This window comes from Blennius ocellaris, assembly GCF_963422515.1.
Source record: "Blennius ocellaris genome assembly, chromosome: 8".
Classification (NCBI taxonomy): domain Eukaryota; kingdom Metazoa; phylum Chordata; class Actinopteri; order Blenniiformes; family Blenniidae; genus Blennius; species Blennius ocellaris.
This window is the reverse complement of record NC_137657.1, coordinates 3146775-3168604: the sequence shown is the minus strand read 5'-3', so window position 1 is coordinate 3168604 and position 21830 is coordinate 3146775. Positions and strand designations below refer to the sequence as shown.

General features: G+C 41.9%; 1 protein-coding gene across 1 annotated transcript in view; it reads left to right on the top strand.

Moving 5' to 3' along the window:
- Positions 1-3810: 3810 nt before the first annotated feature.
- The window catches only part of ncalda (neurocalcin delta a), a 68275-nt gene continuing 50255 nt past the window's right edge, over positions 3811-21830 (top strand). Inside the window, exon 1 of the mRNA XM_080500667.1 lies at positions 3811-3873. The gene's annotated coding sequence lies outside the window, so the exon portion shown is untranslated. The remainder of the gene's footprint in view (positions 3874-21830) is intronic.

Below are 21830 nucleotides of genomic sequence, written 5' to 3'. Positions count from 1 at the left end.
TAAACTCCATGAGTATGGCCAACAAGCCGGTCATTGTGTCAGCGCGGCATCAGTAAACAAAAAGCCTGTTAGCCTCTTACAAAGTTGCCCACCACATCACAAGGTGCATAAAACCTCACACCATAGAGATTTATTTTGATAATCAGGTGATTGTATGCAGAATGCTGGTGCCAGCAACTCATACAGTGGTTTATACAGATAAATAAATAAATATTATCAAGTTCTCAATGGTAGTACAATTCGGGGGGGGGGGGCCCTGAAAAAAATTCTGTCCTCTAGGGGGGGCGGGACAGAAAATAATTGAGAACCACTGGTGTATACTAAGACAGACAAAATCTGTGTGTTGCTCTGCATTTTTGTTCCATAACAAAGAGTTATTGTGTTGAACATGCGCTCACACAGATGCAGGGTTTGAGGATGTGGAGTTGTGTAGTGTGAGCGAGTCCGGGGAAGTGAGAGGACAGGAACCCAAGGAGCCGCTCTGTTCCTCAGTTCCTGCAAGACGGAAGGCAGCTTTCCTCAGACTTTCCCCGGCTCCAAGCACCCAACAGGAAACAGCTTTAATGGCATGGACTCGTACTGGCAGAGCCCAGGCAAACACTTCTCTCTCATGGAGCAAAAAACCCTGCTGTATTGACTCGTTGGCTTTATTGTTGTGTATTTGCCTTCTCAGACAAAAATACTTCAAATGAGTTTTGGAGCTTTGTTGAACAAAGCTACTTTTGCTGCTTTGTATACTCGCGTGCAAAGTTTTCTAGAGACTTTCATGTTGCTGTGAGCTTCTGTTAGCTTTTTTGTGATCGCTTTTCAAGGTTTTGTTGAGTAGCCAGTGAATGACACAGACTGAAGTTTAGAGACATTTTAGACGTAAGACAGGTGTGTCAAACATCAGGCCTGTGGGACAAAGCCGGCTCGCAGGAGGCTCCAATCCGGTCAAACCACCAAGAAACTGGTAAAGATTTAAGGAACGCATTTATTTTTATGAACAAATTTCGGAAGAGTCGTGAACGAAACACAACACTGGGGCCCAAGCTAAAATATTGGGGATCCTACCTCGTTCTAGCTACCTCATTGCTAGAAATGTAGCCTTGTAGCTTGTTTGTTTTTTTTTTAATATGTCAACATTGTCATCACTTTTACTCTGCGCCACAACAAAGAAAAACTTCAAAACTGCAGTTACAGGCAAATTAATGCTGAAAAACTTCTTGGAAAAAAAAAACGTCATGCTTGTAGATGGCTCAGTCGAGAAGCTAATGGAGCTAGCTGCAAAGTTAGCGTGAGCTGGAGAAGTGAAGAAGGACGGAGGGAAGAAAATGTTTCTGAATAGATCATATCTATCTTTTTGTTTTAGTCTTCGTATTCTTTCTGGCTTTGACCTCCAGACTGCACTCTTTAATTCACTAAGGCCCTGCTTACGCATTGCTTTTGCATTTCTGTTTCAGAAAAGTAACGTTTTGCATTCAAAACCAATGTAGTTATCATGGAGGGCTTAAATATTGTAGACCAACTTTTTTTCCCCTGTTTTTATTTGAGTTTCTAGCAAACTATACCCAGCTGGCCAAACTTGCTGTCAGTTTCGACATAGTGTTTTTGGTTTTTTTTCTGAAATGAGATGTGAGCTTTGGGATTTGTCCAGCTCAGTTTCCTACACCACTCTAAAAATAGATGACTCTGAGAGCTTGTACAATTCCAGTAATTCTCAGTTAATTGTGCAATTTCTCTGTGAAAACTACAGTAGCTGTGTTCCCTGATAGACTACTAAGAAATGACTTCATGTGACAAAAAAGCAAAAGAAAGACCATGTTGGTGAATCAGATTTTAGCCTTAAAAGCACCATTTGTGTTTAAATTTCTCCGTGGGTAAATATCTTTGCCTCAGGCCAAATTCCAGGCCTGTTTTTAGCTGTGAATTGATTGAAAACAAGTAAGTGACCTGTGATTGGTCATGATGTAAACATTGCTATGTGTTTATGAGGCTACTTAAGGATGACGCTATAAAAACTGAGACAATTTCACATCTTCACTATATCATTGGCTTTTATTCCACACTGATGGTTTAAACATGAATTTATGGCTAAATTGTTAAAATATAACGTCTGTGTTTCACACTAAATTTATTTTCTTTCCTTTTCTAATGTCTTTGTTTTCAAATACACATTTTTGATATTATAAAGAAGAGACAGAACATAGCAGGGCCACACATGTATTCATATTCAGTTAAAATAAATGTCCACAGTTGTGCAGTCTCAGAGGAGGCAGCGTCCTCTTCTTCTGAAGTAAAAGTAAACATTTTTCAATATTTCATAAAGGTAAGTTCTATTTTTTAGAGAGGAAGTCATCTTTTCTGACTGAATTGATTTTTATTCTGTGTTGAGCACTCCGGGCTTTAATAATACTGAAATAATGGCTGAAGCAGGTTTTGCAGGTGCATTTAGGCCTGTCCCATTCCACTAATGCTGAACTACAATGCTTGATAGCCATATATAAAACATTGGTATGTTTTTGGTGTCGTCTCACTTAAACCCAGGATGTCATCTCCCGATTATTTTAAAAGCCAGTTCTTCTTGTACATTAGCATTTTTTTCCTACATAGTAGGACAAACCTTTCAGCAGAGCAATCAAATTGAATTGTTCATAAAGTTAATTTGAACATTGCTGTTCAGAATTTAGAATTACAAATAAACTGACTGTTTTCCTGAACATCTGAAGTGAAGGAGGTACTGATGATCACATTTTTCTAAGCTCTGATCCACCTAGTGATAATTTTTACTCTAAAAATCTTCCACTTTGAAGACTCACATATAGATCCTGGTGTTGTCTGATGCCAGACATGTTTATCTAACTCAGATAAAATAAGTCTAAAATTTACACAACGTTTCAAGTGATAAAAATCAGAAACATTGGAAAAAATGTAGTTTTTAAGTTGGGTCCCGAGTGGCTGCTGTTGTTTCTTTGTTTTTGTAATGAAACCACACATACATGTGCGCAGAGAACAATACTCTATAAACATTAACAATTTTTAACAAGTAAAGGGACACTCCTCTGGACAGATGACAACCATGTTGTTATTGTCCATCTACTCGCGCATGTGAGTTTTATTTTCAGTTGCTCTGACCAAAGTTGTTGTGTAAGCTGACCCCAAAGCGCAATGAAAGATTTCTGTTTTCATTTGAAAACGTTGTATAATTGGGGCCTTTGACTGTGACTTTCTTGCTTTCTGTCTGGAAACTACACAACCCAAAGCACTTCAGTTTAGTCTTCACATAATATATCAAGCAAATAAAGTTGTCAAGGGTAGCTGGAGAGAAGCCACATGCCTCAAATGCTTAGGGTGCTCTTTAATGGTGCCGTTTTGGGGTAAAAGAAATCCATGAAATAATCAGTAGTGAAGTTGTATTGCTATTGCAGGTGATTGTCAACTCTAAAACTAGCACTGGGTGTTATGACACTGTGGAGACAAACATTGTTATTGTCCACCCAGTTGCTCATGTACAGAAAAACGATTCACTATAGCCGTGGTGCACACACGCAGTGGCATGTTTCCTCTGTCTACACAGGGATAGAGTTTGTACATTTTAAAAATGTTGCATTGTCCTCCATTTCCACAGAGTTGTAGACTTTTCAAGAAGTTCCACCGTGTGCACTGTTTTAAAAATGCTGTTTTCAGTGGCTCTGAGCACCGTTGTCAACTAAACAGACATAGACTAGCAATAGTTTTTAACACTTTTTAACCACATATGTTTTAAGCTTTTTAAGTAGTGTGCATGCTGGGCTCAGTTTATAACTTGTTCTTATTTTTCACAGATCCCACTGAGTGGAGTGTGTGGTCTGGAAGGCAGAAGTCTCCCGGGGAGCTCACAAGAAGACACCAAAGGTTTGCACACATTAGTAATGTGGTCTTCATAAAGTCATGCCAGACTAAATAATACGTCTGTAATTCATGCTAATTTAGAGTTTTTTATGGGGTAACATTAAATATTTAATGCCAAAGTTAAAGACATTTGGCCTGTAGCTTGTTTTGTTTCAGGACATGAACCAGATGCCCGTTCTCGCTAATGCAATGCTCATATTAACAACCCTCAGATCCTGAACAGGACAAGCTCTTCTTCTTGTAAAACACTAAAAATAGCGTTTGGAGGAAACATTGATTCAATTACACTTATTTGTATGTTTAACATCTAGAGCTCAAATGATGTTTGGGTTTTTTTGTTAGATTTTTTTACATGTATTTCAGTTTTGTGTCAATTGTCTTTCACTACATCAGTGTTGAAGAGTGGGGGAAGCTCGTGTGTGTGTGTGCGTGCGTGCGTGTGAGCCAGAGTGCGCGCCTTGTTGTTTTTGCTCACTGTTGTTTCCCATGACTCTGAGATGAGCCAGAGGAAGCCCAGTGTGATATTTCCACACCGTTCCCAGGCCCCCAGATCCCTCTAAACATGGCTGACTGTACACAGTCTCACACACATACGAGAGCCGTGTGTTTGTTCCTAACATTAAAAGAGATGCATAGCCTGGACATCCTTCACTCCCTGACACACGCATGTTCACTGTTCCTGGATAGTAGTGAACTGTCACTAGAGAGACCGCTGCAGCCCGTCCTGTTTGGAGCGCCACTGCTGAAAACAAGAGCAGCCTGCCACTGCGCCTAACACACTTATACTTCATGTCACTTGGAGTCCGTTTAACCTCTGAACTCTTGATTTCTTGAAGAGCTTTCCTGAAATAGATGGTTTTCACTCGGCACACTGTTAATGTGGTGTCAGTGGAAGTGATAGCAGTCAATGGTTTGGACAGAAAAGCCAATTTTGAGCTCTCATCTAACTTGTTGTTGATTAACATTAGGTATAAACTGATTAAACCATTTACATTCAGCGTGTCTGTCACTGGATTCAATTATTTGTGTTTTAAAGTAATAGTCCGGTTTTGTTTGACGCTGAGTGTTAAGTGTGATTCTACATTGGAATAAGTGGATGGTTAGCCAGTCAAAACAGATACAAGAGCTGCATGGTGATGTGGGCACCATGGATTGTCTCTCTGAATATGTGGTGTCAAGTATCCACCCAATCAGTCATCCAAACATTTTCCTGCTAGTCTACATGAGGCTGGAGCTCCAGGAAGGAGCGCAGAGAAGACTCCAGATGTTTCACCTAAACACAGTCTGTTGGAGGAGCTCGCACCACCGACCCATTATTTGCATGGCTTTAACCCAAACTAGTGGTGGGTGGCTGGAAGACGGTAAAGCATTGCATTCTATATGAACGAAGTGTATATGTAGTTTTTGCTGTCCAGTTGCACAGATCCACAACCACCACTGAAGTAACTGGTTAGAAATATGGAAGGTCTTTCCCCACAGAGCAGCTCAAGCACTTATTAATATGACAAATTGTGTTTCTACAATACAAGATGAGAACAAGGTGTGTTTTTGGGGAAATTTATTAGCTGCTAAAGTGATTTCTTAGTCCTCATGGTCTCATGTTAAATGATCGTTTGTTCAAGGAGTATGGTAGATGTTCCGTATCTGTCAATTGAATGCTTTTAAAGAGTTTCCTCTAAAACCCTCCAGACTTTTAGTTAATTTTCATGTCTTTGTTTGACTGCGTGCGTTCTGCGTGTTTGCGTGCGTGCGTGCGTGCGTGTGTGTGTGTGAGGAGGTGCTGTTTTTGAAGGGCCTCCCACTGGCTCTCTCTCCGAGGTCAGGCTCGACTTAATAAAGGTTCCGCACGTTAGAATGACCTCAGCCTCTCTGACAGCCTTTGCCTGTTAGCAGGGGTTTCACCACAGTAAAGACTGATTTATTATTTTAGGATTTAATGACATGATTTGGTGGAGATGGCAGCAAGAACACTATTGTAGCTTCTTACTGTAACACCCCCTTTGAGGCTGTTGCAGTCACCAGAGATACACTGACATTCACTATTCTTCACTTGATCAACACACATTATCAGCTTATATCCAGCCAAACCTGGTTTGAAGCTTCAATAAATCAAAAAGGGATTTCTCCCATTCCCAGGCTATGACAATGCTGTCCACCAATCGACCATAGAATTGAAATTCCGTGGCTACGTTTATGTATATCTCACTTTTGCACCAGTGATTCTCAACCTTTTTCTTGAGGGACACAAGGAATTTCATCACATACTGCATGTGACATACACTTTCTTTTTTATAATCTTGGGCAACGGGCTCCTTTTCTCTGAGGATAGACTCTTTGGGTTTGTGCACCGTCTCGGGGTGTTTGGTGGTCTGGTGCTGCTTCAGCTGGCACAGTTTTAGACAAAACTCCCCGGCGTTCTCAAGAGAAAGAAATTCCGGTCCACATGTCACTATGAAAACGACTCATCACGATGCCTAAGGCCATGCAGTACGTGTGCCAGGCCTTTAGGGGTGCTGTGACTCACAAAAAAACCAAAAACGCAGAAGAAGACATGGAGCATCTAGAACAGGAGTCGGCAACCTTTAATGCTCAAAGAGCCAGTTGGTCCCGTTTCCCACTGAACACCCAGAGAGCCACACACACCCACATGCGCCACAGTCCAACTCACCCATGCGCAAACGCGTACATTGGCACTCACAATATCACTGTGATATTATGGTGAGTAGTGTCGAAGAAGCACGCGAGAGAAAAAGCTTTTAATTTACAACAGACGTGCACACCAGTCTTTTATTTTGACACTCCGACAGGCAGACCATACCAGGAGGACACGACACATAAAACCATCTTCACTGCTGGTTAACGACTTACAACTAATAAACTAAACTACATGAACTAAGCAACAAAAACACAGCACAACAATTATTACCAACACTACAAACCTAATATAACCCCCAATAATTACATTTAAAACACCACAAACAGAAACTCCCATAATGCATTGCAGCTCTCAGCTCCTTTATTCCATCCATCCATCCATTGTCTACCGCTTTATCCGGGGCCAGGTCGCGGAGGCAGCAGTCTGAACAGAGTTACCCAGACTTCCCTCACCCCAGACACTTCCTCCAGCTCCTCCGGTGGCACCCCAAGGCGTTCCCAGGCCAGCTGAGAGACATAGTCCCTCCAGCGTGTCCTGGGTCTGCCCCGAGGCCTCCTACCGGAGGGACATGCCCGGAACACCTCCCAAGGGAGGCGTCCGGGGGGCATCCGAAACAGGTGCCCGAGCCACCTCAGCTGGCTCCTCTCGATGTGGAGGAGCAGCGGCTCTACTCCGAGCTCCTCCCTGGTGGCTGAGCTCCTCACCCTATCTCTAAGGGTGACTGAGCTCCTCACCCTATCTCTAAGGGTGACTGAGCTCCTCACCCTATCTCTAAGGGTGGCTGAGCTCCTCACCCTATCTCTAAGGGTGACTGAGCTCCTCACCCTATCTCTGAGGGTGACGCCCAGCCACCCTACGGAGGAAGCTCATTTCAGCCGCTTGTATCCGGGATCTCGTTCTTTCGGTCATGACCCATAGTTCATGACCATAGGTGAGGGTAGGAATGAAGGTCGACCGGTAAATCGAGAGCTTCGCTTTTTGGCTCAGCTCCTTCTTCACCACGACGGACCGATACAACGTCCGCATAACTGCAGACGCTGCACCGATCCGTCTGTCGATCTCACGCTCCATCTTCCCCCCACTCGTGAGCAAGACCCCAAGATACTTGAACTCCTCCACCTGTGACAAGGGCACTCCACCGACCTGGAGGGGGCAAGCCACCTTTTTCCGGTCGAGAACCATGGTCTCGGATTTAGAGGTGCTGATCTTCATCCCAGCTGCTTCACACTCGGCTGAGAACCGTGTCAGTGCACGCTGAAGGTCCAGGTTTGGTGGAGCCAACAGAACCACATCATCCGCAAATAGCAGAGATGAGATCCTGTGGTCCCCAAACTGGACCCCCTCTGGACCCCCTCTGGCCCCCGGCTGTGCCTAGAAATTCTGTACATATAGTTAATGAACAGAACCGGTGATAAAGGACACCCCTGCCGGAGGCCAACGTGCACTGGGAACAGGTCCGACTTCGGCAATGCGAACCAGACTCCTACAGCTCCTTTATTGCTACACATTATTAAAATGGAAGATATATGTGGGAGATCTGGGATTTTTAGAACCATGAGTGTGAGTGGTGTGGCTTTCAATGTCCTTTACTTGTTGTGTAATTCACCATCATTTGCCGTCACTCTCAACAAGTCTGCAATGAACCTCCCGGAATTGTCGGCGCTCCACCGCTGCCATTATTGTTGCGTAATGACGTTACATCGCTGCGTCGTTCACGCATTTTACCCCACTCTTTGTAGCGGGACTGCGCTCTGGGTGCGCTTTGCCTCCTTACGTCCCTCCGGGATGAACTGCAGTGGGACCGAGGCTCAAGGAGCCGCAGTGGAGGGACGAAAGAGGCGCATGCGGCTCCGGAGCCGCGGGTTGCCAACCCCTGGTCTAGAAACTTAGAAGTCAACTGCTGCTCCAGTTCAATAGGTCTGTGGTGGTCCTCCTGCTTGGTATCAGGAGCTTCTGCAGCTCAACTGGAGCACGTAGTTTTGTGGTTATTGGATGACATCGTAATGACATCATCATTTTACACAGATGTACACCATCGTAATGGACCCCTGTTAAAAACAAAAGATTTTCAGGCTCCTAAATTGCCGCCTCGTGTGGATGATTGGCCAAAAACGGTGCATTTACATGAAACGGCGTTCTCGTGTGGACAGCCCCTCCAACTTTAATTGGCCAATTTGTTCAACGCAAAACATGCATTCATCTCTAATTTTGTCTGTTATTTCTATGAAACTGTATTCTCTGTCACTCTAATGTTGCACTCTTTGTTTTCTTTTTGACCAATTCAATGTTCTCTGCAGACTGATGCGCCACCGCTTTAGCTCCTGATGTTTAATATTTTAATGGAACGCTTAAACTGAGCAGTTTTGTGAAATAAATGGATTAAATGCAGACTCACCTGTTATTAAAACATAAAAAATGTTTGTAGTCCCTAAAGTCAAGAGGTGTTCGTCTCTGCGTCTATTGTATAATATCAGATACAATCTGCTTGTTCAGCTGTAGTCGATGTTAACCTGTTTGAATGGAACCTCTGCTCTGTTACTGCAGCACACTTTATTCAATCATCCAGGAGCTTCTATACATCTGCCTCTAGACCTGTGTCAGGTTTAGGCTAGAGACATTTATTAAATCTGCAAGAAAGAAGAAGACAACAAGGGTAGGTTTCTTTTACTCATGAGCAGAACGAGCAGGAAGTGCTCTAGTCACCGTTCCAACCCGCTCTGAGCTTCTGTCGTTCTCCTGTGCTTTTTATTTCCATTAACAAATGGGAGGGTTTACAGGATATGCATCATAGAAATAGACAAGTTGTTGCGCTTGACAGTTATCAAGAGTAAGCACAATCTCAGGGCGTCCTCTACGCGTGGATCACCACCGAGGTGGTGCCACGGGGAAGACGCAGTGTTCCTGTTTTATCAGTCTTGCTCAGAGTGTTTCTACCAAGGCTCAGAACACATGACCAGTCAAAGTTAAACAACAGCGCCTGAGTGACGCTGCTAAATAAAGACAGAAGAAATAAGACTGAGATTAAGCATGAATATGGTAACTAAATGGAATAATACTCTAACAACCTGCTACCTTAACTCAGAGGCATGCTCACATCACTAATGTGTTGTGCTCTTTTCTCTGGCTTCCATTAGTTAACCCATTGATTTTAATCACTTTAAATGACTTTCTTCATAAAGAGGCTGCTGATTGATGGAATTAGTAATACCCTTGTGGCCATTAAGAGGTGCAGACTGAGCCACATTGGTCGCTTCCAGTTCAAGATTGTTTACCGGAGGTGAATGAGCCCCAGCAATCACAGCCTCCACACCGTGGATCAGCTTAGGTCTACCAGGCCTTGCAGATTTTTCAAATGTCTTTTCTTTGTGGCAATCTTTCTCATTTGTCTTTATTTTTTTTCCCAAATGGATCCTGCTGCTAAAAAGATGACAGGCATTCTGCAGGTCGGGGAGGTGGTACCCCACATGGAGGAGAATCTCATGTGACAGGAAGATGAACAATGAGATCAGCAGCAGTAATCTCACTGTCTTGGTGACAGAGCGAGGAGCTCAACCACCCTGGATAGAGACGTACGGAATGTAGTCCGGCTTTAGTTTGGATTATCCCTCTTGGTGGGTCTGGGAGCGGCTTGGGGTCTCCCCAGAGGAGCAGGAGGAAGCGGCTGAGACACATCTGGGCTTTTCTGTTCTATATTGCTATGTGACATTATGCAGCCTATGCAGGGAAGAAGACACATGGAGCCGTCGGAGAAAGAGCCTGCATGCCAGCTGTCCTCAGAGACACACTCCCTATAGTGCAAACAAAAATGATTTCTAATCACAGTTCTTTTTAGTCAGCCCACAGTAGTCCGTTTAGTCTATGACGGGGGTCAGGGTCACTCCTCAGGGACCTCATAGTCCTTTATAGAGGAATCTGTAGTTTCTCTTGAGTTTCTCACTGGTTCCTCTGATTCCATCTGGTTTCTTTATTCTGACTCTTCATATCATAATATGTGTAAACACATTAAACCTTCTGTGTCCTGCTTATTCTTTCACATTGACAAGAAATGTTGCCCACATATGTTTAGGAGGACTAATGACACCATCTGATGTGTTCAGGGAATTGTATAATATTACAGGACAATAGTATATTATATAAAGGTATATCAAATAAAGACAACAAATGTATATTGTCTTTTCAGAAATGGAATAACAAAACTATTTTCTCTGTACGCATTACCTAATAGGACTACAACTGCTCGTTTAGCGTTGTGGTTTTTTTGTTTCTCCTTGTACTCCATTGTATAAAGTCCATTACACTCTGCAGATACGTCGGTGACGGGCTCTATACTGACGGGAGAAGTACAAACATTACAAACAAGCATAAAGGGCTCCATGCAAATGTGTCCTGAACATTTAATGAGGTAATTGGTCTCCTGTCTGTACAGATCTGATGCAAATGTAAAGCCACTGCTGTACCTTGCATATGAAACTTGTGTGGGGAAATATCTGGGTAGCAGAATCACACATAGTTTATGTGACAACAACCAATTAATACTTTCACAAAACAAATGTAGGCTGGAAAGCAGATTTAGATATGTTATATTTGTGTGTGTGTGTGCGTGCGTGCGTGCGTGCGTGCGTGCGTGCGTGCGTGCGTGCGTGCGTGCGTGCGTGCGTGCGTGCGTGCGTGCCAATAAACATGCACGCACGCGTGCATGTTTATTGTCCAAAGTTGGGAAATAAAAACAAAACTGTGACTCACAGCAAGTTCTCAGCCAGTAGAAATTAAAGGCTGTTGCCGTCGCTGCAGTGAGCGAATTCCTTGAGTTTGATTGAGTTTGAGATTTGATCGGCGAGACTCTTCTGTCCGTCCCCCGACACCAGCACACCACCATCGATATGCAGAAACAAGAGCTCTGTTTCTGTGCAATATTACTGGTGTGTGTGTGTGTGTGTGTGTGTGCGTGTGCGTGTGCGTGCGCGTGCGCGTGCTGAGCAGGGGATCTGAGTGAGTCATCGGGGGTTGTCGATGTGTCTTTTTCTTCCTCCGAGCTCCAACCTGCTGCTTTCTGATAAGACAGAGATTGAGGAGGGAGGCTCTGGTTAATCCTCTTTCTCCAGCTTGCCATCTGCCATTAAAATACAAAAAAAACAAAACAATGATGGCACAGGCTGGTCATTAGTCTTTTCTTCTGCCTTCTGTTTACAGTTCCTGAATCACTGAGGATGGAGTGGGTTATAATGCTGTTGAGTAACTCTTGAGACACTTCGCTGATTGTATAACAAATCTGTGTTGTTCTTGTTTTTTCCTGTTCCTTCACAACACTCGTCACTAACTATTGTAGAAAATGAGGTCCTTTTCGGCACTTTGAGTTGAGAAGACACACTAAAGGTTGAGTCAGACACAGTAAACGCACTGCCAAACAGAGGGCATTTTCCATTGGCTTTCATTGAGAGAAAACAGTTGTTGCTTGCAATTTTATTTTTTAATCTTAGCTTTGCTGATTTTTGTGGCTGGGATAGGTCAATCAGCAGCACGCTAGAATTACGAATATTCCAAGCAACTTTTGGCTGCGTTTATACGACAATGCTTTCAAGCGAAAACAGAAAAGTGTCATTCCTTTAGCATGGCAACAGTGCTGCAGCCACCCAAAACACAAAAATGGCTGTGAAACACTGCTACTGTACATTTGTCATCCGTCCATACAAATGTCCGTGTACTCCCAGTGTTAATGCTGATAGCATGTTGTTCTCTGCATGCGTTTATGTGTGGCTTTATTACAACAACAATCAAGAGCACCCACTGGTGGACTAACATTGTAACATTATTTTCAACATTTCTGTTGTTTCCCTGTAAATGGACCTCATTTTCAAAATGTTACCACATAAAACACAAACCCTTTCTGAAACAAAAAAAGAATTTCACTGTAGCAGAAAGTCATGATCTTCAAAAGCCCCAAAACACTCTTATGAAGTCATGTCGAGTTTACAGACCGCCCTGTAGAGATGTGAAGAATTCCTATTGAGCCACATGTATATCATTTTATTAGAATCGCAGGTCAAAGTCAAAAGTCAAAGTCAAAGTCAGCTTTATTGTCAAGTGTGCTAATATGCATGACATACAGCACAGATGCAAGTTCAGTCCTCTCAGACCCACAGTGCAAAAGGCATGTAACAATATATTAGAAATAACAATTTCAAGATTTAAAAATATATACACCATATAATCCTATAAACAGTAAAGTGGCAGTACACAATGTCTCTTTTGAGGTAGAGAATGTTCATTTGTGAGTGGGGGGGTGGGGGGGGGGGGGGGGCGGGGGGTAGCATGATGTCAGAGTTAGTAGCGTACATCTAAGGATTTTACTAATGGAAACTTAATGTTTACTTTACAGATGCGTTTTCATGGTATTTTTGGCTTGTTAGCAGCTGTACTGGTGAGAGGAGTGAGCCTTCACTTCCTGTCTGACTCACGTTTTCCATCAAACAAATATCAAAAGATTACAACACTGTCTCCTACTATTTAGTATTTAAAAGGAAAAGCATGGTTTCTTAAGATTTCCTTAATTTCACATGGAACGTGGTGCTGTTGATGTTAATGTTGTTGTTGTTGTTGTTGTGCAAATCTTACTGTTTAGTTAAAAAAAAAAATCAATCTTGCAGTGTTTTTTTTTTATTATTATTTATTATGAGTTTGATGGCCTAATAGAGAAGAACATAAGAAAAGCATTGCAACACTCTGAAGATTTTGCAGAATGACTGAACAAATTTAGAAGGGTGATTTAGGTTTAGTCCAGTTTATTCACACATCATCACACTTAATACTATTTGTGTAGAATATACAGTTTTGGAATGTGTGAAAGAGAAGCTATTAGAGACCGAAGTACATAATTAATACTTGATAATTACCAGGAGCTGATAAACAACTGATCACGGGCTGTAATTTGTTTATGTCCTGCAGAGTAATGCCAATCACAACTGTTCTACTGTGATAGTTATCATACCAGTTTCCTGTTCACTGTGTGTATGTGTGTGTTGTGTAGTGGCGGTTCTGACTGTAAAGCCACAGCATGCAATGTCTTTTTAGCTTTAATCCCACCTTTTTTTAATCCTGAGATTATTAGAGACAGATTAAACAAACCACCTGTCATGACAGCACACACATGTTAGATATCCGTTTGTGCTTCTCGTGGTGGCACATAGAATGAGTCATGTGCATAAGTGTTTCCAAATGTACAATTAATTATGAGAATTAACTTCATATGAATCTATTCTTAACAAGTCATAACTGTGTTTCAGTTTCTCATCTGGCTTTACTTTGTCACAACAACCATCACCTTCTCACTGTCAGATGAACTCTCCTATAGATCAGTGATGCCAAACGTTTTAGTTCAGGGGCCACATTCAGTGAATTTCCATCTTGAGTCGGTCAGATTGCTAAAAGAAACAACTCTTTGTTGTGGTGCAGAGTAAGCCTGGTGAAAATGTGTTAACACATGAATGAACGCTAGTAAGAACCATTAAAACGAGATGGATAATGAGCACTTTTTTCTCTCATTAAAATCACATTTTCTGCTGCATTCAGCTTCATTTATATCAGAGTGTAATGGAATGTAATCTTCCCATTAATCTCTGTATCTCTTGTCCTCATTAAGCTGGTCATCTGCTGCTGTCACAGATCACGTCCGTTAAAGAGATCTGTCCAATAAATGCAAAGAAGGTGCAAAGTAAGAATATTTTTAACATTCCAAGCAATATGTTATGAGTATGAGCAAACAGTCTGTAATACTCTTGATTAATCACTGCATTTAAAATGCTGATAGCACGTGTTTTAAAAGATTATGAAGCTAAGATCTTTGGCAGGTCTTACCTGACACTGGACCTGTTAATTCAGTAGCAGCAGATTAAATGAAGGCTGTGTAATTTCCCACCTCGCTAATTAATTTAATACCACCTGAACGTGAATCCTTCCACTTCAGTGTTGCTGCAGCCTCAGTAGAAGAGATGAATGATGCATCCGTGCAGTGTTTCATCCTCTCATCCTCCATGCTTCTCCACTGAAACAACAGATGGTTGTTTCCTTTATTTTTGAAGTTTGCAGGCTGGATTACCGTGCATCGTGATAACCTGTCTCATTACACAACGACAAAGACGTCTAAAGCGCTGCCGTCACTGCTTTTGGCAGGCTGTGTGGTACGTTGGATTAGCCTGTTCAGCGAGGTGCGTCGGCTCGCCCAGCCCATGCACTGCGCTTACATAACACACCAGGAGGAGATTTATTTTCAAAACCGTCTTGTTCGCTCATTGCGGCGAGCTGTGAATGGAGCCTCCTGTAGGGCCGCTGAGTTGTACAACCTCGCTTTCTGCTCCAGCTGCTGTGTAGGATAAAAACCCTACTACACGATGGGAGTTCTTGCTCGGCTTCACGTTTGTCTGTGAAGTTGTGCCGCTGGACAGTGGATGTCCTCCCTCTCTTCTCAGGACAGTCACATCAACAACCATATGGTGTGTGTGTGTGTGTGTGTGTGTGTGTGTGTGTGTGTGTGCGTGTCTGCGTGAGATGCTTTCCGTCCAGATTTCTGCTGGTTCGTGTTTTGGTTGGCACAGTAATGTGCTGCTCGTGATTGTGCAACGCCGCATTCTCCTCGTCGCTGTCGTCCACACAGCCTGTAAGCTGTCCCGACAGAGACGCTCTGACAAAACCGTTCCTCCATCACGGTGAGGAAACAGACACAGTGCTGCAGAATAACACCTCAAAGTGGCGTGATGACATAATCCACTAATTGTGCTTCCCAGATCACTTTGGTACATGAAACCCTCTATTCGGAAATATTGAACCGCCCTCAGTATAATTTCAATATTCGTAGTATCTGTAACGAAGCACCCCTTGTAATCCGTGGATTATCTAAAAATATGCTTTGTAAAGGTTGTTGTGGAAGTGTCAGTGTGAGGCTGCTCATCATGTGTGATGAGCCACTAAAAGAGGCCACTGAGTGTCCCACACCAAAGATGCGCAAACGAGGTGATAAACGTTCAAATCTGTAGTCTTCTGTCAGACAGTGGGCACAGTTCTAGTTTGTAGATTCTTTGGAGATAAAATATTCAACCATCTACTTCTATATCAAACTTGTTTTCTAGAAATGCTTTATTCATTTAATCCCTGAAAACACAAGATGTTTTGACGGCTTTGAGCTGGGCCGGTGCTAAACCATTCTGGGGCTCCGGCCCAGCGATGCTACATGCTACACATGCTAAACATGATTAAAGTATGACTGATGCACTCATAAACAGTGAGCTGGAGCGTGTGGCGGCTACACAGTAAGCTCAGTCCCTCGGTCTATGCAATGCGTGCTCGAGTTAGTGTGGAGATAGACACTGTGCTACGCTCTGCACTGCCGGTAGCTCAAGATTAGTACTCATACCTCGTTGTAATTTCATGATGTCCTTGTCGCAGCAGGTAATAAACATATGAGGCTGCTGAAATTGCCCTTTCTCTAACAGCCTTCACGCTTCATTGGGATTTTTCACGAGACTAATAAGATTAATCAACTTCTCTCCAAAATGAAAGCCTCAGAAATCCTTCAAAATTCACCAGTTTATAGTTAGGCGTTTTGAATGCTGCCTCAAAATAAAGTGTGTGTATCATTTGAGCCCTTTACTCTGGAGGTTAATGTACTAAATAGTATGACAATGATCTTGCAGAGTGAATTGTGGTTGTGCATTGCTCCAACAAAGTTATTTTAGTTATTTTTCCTGACCGCCTTCATGCCAGAACTCCATCTTCATTGTCAGTCCATACCAAAGTCCGATTAGCTCACCATTGTTAATCGTTATAGTTTATTGTTCTCTGCACTCATTCCTGTGTGGTTTCATTACGAAAACAACCAACAGCACCCACTAGTGGCCCAATATGAAAACAACATTGTTTTCAGCATTTCTGCCATTTTCAAAATGTAGATGTGAAAATTCTCTGAAAAGGCAAAGCTTTTGTGTTTCACTGGAAACGTCGTGCTTTGTGAGCAGATGTTCAACCTGCTACTCACTCGCATCTTCAACTCCACGCTCTGACTCAGATCACTCCACAAGATACACTTTGATGCTTTTGAATTGTTCCTGTGAGGCCTTCACAGTCTGCTTCCTGTTGGGAAATAAATATTCTGCCAACCTCATTTTGTCCAGCAGACTGAAGCAACAATCCAAAAGGATTTCTATTCTGCTGCTTTCATTGTACCCACTAACTTTTTACCATCACGACAGACTCATTGTTACCAGTGACTGAACATCACACTCTGGTTCCACCTGAGACACATCAGGTCATTTCCATTTCACTGATTATGAGACTCAGCTTCTCCTCTGTGGATTCAGGCCTCACTCTGAATAGATGAATAATAATCTCACATTATATAATTTACATTATCTGACATGACTTCATATCAGTTCATCTCTTTGTTTTGTACTCCACTGATCATGATTATTCTGATCACAGTAAAGAAGAACGTCCAGTGGGGTACAGACAATATGCTGTACACTGTGGAGTACCTATATAATCACTGGTGTTGGGAGGTTGGTTCGCTCTACTAATGGTAAGCTTGCTTTCATAAAGGCTCTTCCTTATCAGTGAATGGTGCTTTCAACATGAAGTGAGGATAGGTGATGAATGATACGTGTGAAAGTGTTGCTCTGTGTGCAGTGGAGCTCAGCAGCAGGACGCCTGAAGATCTCCGCTGTCATGTGAAGTGTGTGTGCCTCTGGGATAATGACAGCCATTTACAAGGCCTTGCGTTTCGAAGATCTCCTGTCACTAGGGTTGCTTTCTGAGGCAAACCCACCCCCCACACTGTATTCCCTTTGTCTTGTGCTTTTAGTCCTATTGTCTCTTTTTCTTCTCTGTTTTTTGACACCAACTTTGTGATATAAAATCTTCACTTTAAAAAACGCTATTATTACAGTGATCCCTGTACATGTTTCCATTTTCAATTTTGCTAATGTGTCCCGTGTTTGTTTGTACTCTGTGCTGAGCCTTTGTATGATACATGTTGACTGACTTTAGTGCAGAGCTGCCCTATCACTATAATGAACTCTAAAAATCCAATATTAAGTAACCACAATAACATAATTCAATACAAGGTGCAGAGTTCATGCTATGCAGAATAATAAAAAAAACTTCTGAAGAAATTGGATAGAAAATGGCATAAAGTCAAAAGCATGTAATTACTGTCAAATCAACATATTTCTTCTTATATTGCACATTCAGCAAAAGCCAAATCTTTAAATTTACGTTTCAGATTTGAACATATCTGCACACAGTGTGGCAGGTTAGCATTCTTCTAATGTCATTGTATCTTCAATAACTTGTACGTACAACTCGCAGTGTACTTGGGATGTATGAAGTTTCAATTCTATTGTCGATTAACTGCGATTTTTGTTTATTTGGACTGTTTTACTGGAATCGTCCATCTTGTCTTCTTCTTGCTGTTGTAGTCAGATGAAAACCCCCGTCATAAAACAATGCACCCTCTGTAGGACCAGCATGTCATCACAACTAAAATCTCATCACAGCCAGAAAGGACTTTAGACCATTTACACCACGTTTTAAGTGAAAAACTTGCGCTTTCGTTTTAGAGAACATTAGAGTTTATGGAAAACAATTCAAATTCATTTACACGGAAACAACAGAAACACTGAAAGAAAATGCTTTCCTGTTGGGTCAATAGTTGGTGCTGTTGTTTGTTTTTGTGATGAAACCACACACACATACCTACACACGTACAATTCTAGTGGACAGACGACCAATTTGGTTTATTATTATTATTGTTGTTGTTGTTAGTTTAAATTTGACAGTGATCATGATAATATCGATTCCCAGGAGAAGATGTATTGAGAGTCAGGACACTCAATTCCATCTACTCCACCTACCTACACAGAGCAGAGGAGCTGTTTACTATTGTAGTGGTGTGCATGCGCAGTAGTATTGTCACTGCATATCTTTCTCACAGAATACTTCCCTGATTTTTGCACAGTCAATCTATATGACTGTGTTTTGCATGACCTGAAAATGCATCAGTGTTGATTTCCATGAAATCACTTCATTGTTAGGTGGTCTGATTGTCCGCCGTGTGGTTTGTGTTGGTGTCTTGGTTCTGTTGCTAGGACGGCAAAAACATGTTGGTAATGGGGTTGAGAGGTGAAACTTTATTACCGCTGTCATTTTCCAATCTTGTTAACAGGCTGCAGGCCTCCCTCCCATGACAGCTCACAATCCAATTTATAATCTGAGGCTATCTATCACCTCCAGCTGCTGAGATTAAAATCTCAGTTCTGTGATACAGCGTCAGCCAGCTGGTTGGAGCTCCCAACCACCATCAACTCATCCATCACAGCCATGGGCAGCAGGCTTCCTTCAGCGTTTCCTCACAATTTCTTATTTGTGTTGCATTTAAGGGGCTTCTATTGTTTCATGCCTAACTTGAGTTTCTTGTCTGTCTGTAGGCGAATTCAGTACCGCCGTGCAAACAATAATGGAGTGATTCAGAGCAGGGTCTCAAACACTGACTCAGTGTCGCGAGCGAGTGTTTCCGCTTCCAAAGGAACAACTTCTGAAGGGTTTACCTTGGAAAGAGAAGTTGTTTTCTGTTTCTGCTGTTGCTTCCTGAGTGTTCAAGAGGAAGGAATTCCCTCTAGTGCCTGTTACCCACCCTACATCCGAACACACACACACACACACACACACACACAGCACGCATCAACACGGTGCTGCTCAAGGTTTAAAAGCAGTGAAAAGCCTGGTTGTAAAAAGGTCACATGGTGGGTTAAAGCACCAAATGTATGTTTTTTTCTGAAATTGACATGAAGTGTGTTGAAGTGCTGCCAGTGAATGCACCATCGATCGCGGCCCGGCATCCTGCAGAGACAGGTTGTGTAAAGCATGGAGGACCTTTTCTCAAAGACCACTCCTTCACCTCAAGGCATCGTCATGCTGCCTGCTGATCCCAGGACTCGCGCTTTACTCATTTCTCTCTCCAAACAGTTCTACCGTCAGATTCTCAGACTCTGCTTTCACTGCCTTGCATCACCTGGGCTCTTTGTGCTTCTGTCTTGCTCCTCGGTCATGTTCGTCCTCGCCACAGGCTTTGAGGTGTCCCTCCCTTCCATCTTCATCCACACACGCCTCCCTCTCAGCACTACATACCCTTACTCACAGTGGTCCAGTGGGGGGGGTGGCTTTCTCTTGGCTGACCTCAACCCCAACCCCCCCCCCACACTCCAAACTTCCCAACCCTGAAGTGGGCCCCACTGTTCTCCATTCAACTGGCCAGCAGATGCTATTCAAATGAATCTAATCAGGCCGAAGCCGTTCATGCTCTCAGCTTGGGTGTGTGGAGGATGGGATAAGGAGGTGCTATTGTGTGTACGCTGACTGCTTCAGACCAAATCATCACAACACATCGCTCCTTTAAAAATGCAAAAACTCTGCATACACAAGACACTAAGATGTTTCCCTGATTCAATATACACTTCCAAAATGTGTGGTATCGTTACAAAAACAAAAAAGAGCACCTACTAGTACCCTGGCATGCTAACTACATTGTTAGCATGTAGTTTTTGTAAACGTAAAAATTGTGTGTTTTTACTTGAAACATTATTTTAAATACTTTCTAGGATGTTGTGGGTTTTTAAAGGTGAGCCAAAGTGAGGTAACTTCATTTAACATGGCAATTCAATGTGCTTCATGCACACATAAAAATAATGCAACACGATAGTTAATATGCACTCGTAGAGTGCATAGCTTCACCATCGCCACATTTGTTTGTGAAACAAAATTACAGAGTGTGCTAACTGGCGGCTAGTAGCAGCTTCCATGCTGCAGCCCTGACCAGCTAGTGGCTCACCAGTGTGTCGACAACACAGTCAATATTTTACCTCTCCAGAAGCTGTTTGATCTCAACATCTATTGGATTGCTCCTTGGATGAGGACAGATATTCCTGAAGATTTCATGCAGTTTAGGTCGGTAGTTTTTGTGAAAGGTTGGTTACATACATTCATACATACATTCATACATACATACATACATACATACATACATACATACATACGTACGTACGTACGTACGTACGTACGTACGTACGTACGTACGTACGTACATACATACATACGTTCATACATACATACGTACATACATACATGCATACATACATACATACATGCATACATACATACATACATACATACATACATACATACATACGTTCATGCATACATACATACATACATACATACATACATACATACATACATACATACATACATACATACATACATACATACATACATACATACATACATACATACATACGTTCATACATACATACATACGTACATACATACATACATACATACATACATACGTTCATACATACATACATACATACATACGTACATACATACATACATACGTTCATACATACATACATACATACATACATACATACATACATACATACGTTCATACATACATACATACATACATACGTACATACATACATACATACGTTCATACATACATACATACATACATACATACATACGTACGTACGTACGTACGTACGTACGTACGTACGTACGTACGTTCATACATACATACATACATACATACATACATACATACATACATACGTTCATACATACATACATACGTTCATACATACATACATACATACGTTCATACATACATACATACATACATACATACGTACATACATACGTACGTACGTACGTACATACATACATACATACGTTCATACATACATACATACGTACATACGTACATACATACATACATACATACGTTCATACATACATACGTTCATACATACATACATACATACATACATACATACATACATACATACATACATACATACATACATACATACATACGTACGTACATACATACATACGTACGTACATACATACATACATACGTTCATACATACATACATACATACATACATACATACATACATACATACATACATACATACATACATACATACATACATACATACATACATACATACATACGTACATACATACATACATACATACATACGTACATACATACATACATACGTTCATACGTACATACATACATACATACGTTCATACATACATACGTTCATACATACGTTCATACATACATACATACATACATACATACATACATACGTTCATACATACATACATACATACATACGTACGTACATACGTACATACATACATACATACGTTCATACATACATACATACATACATACGTTCATACA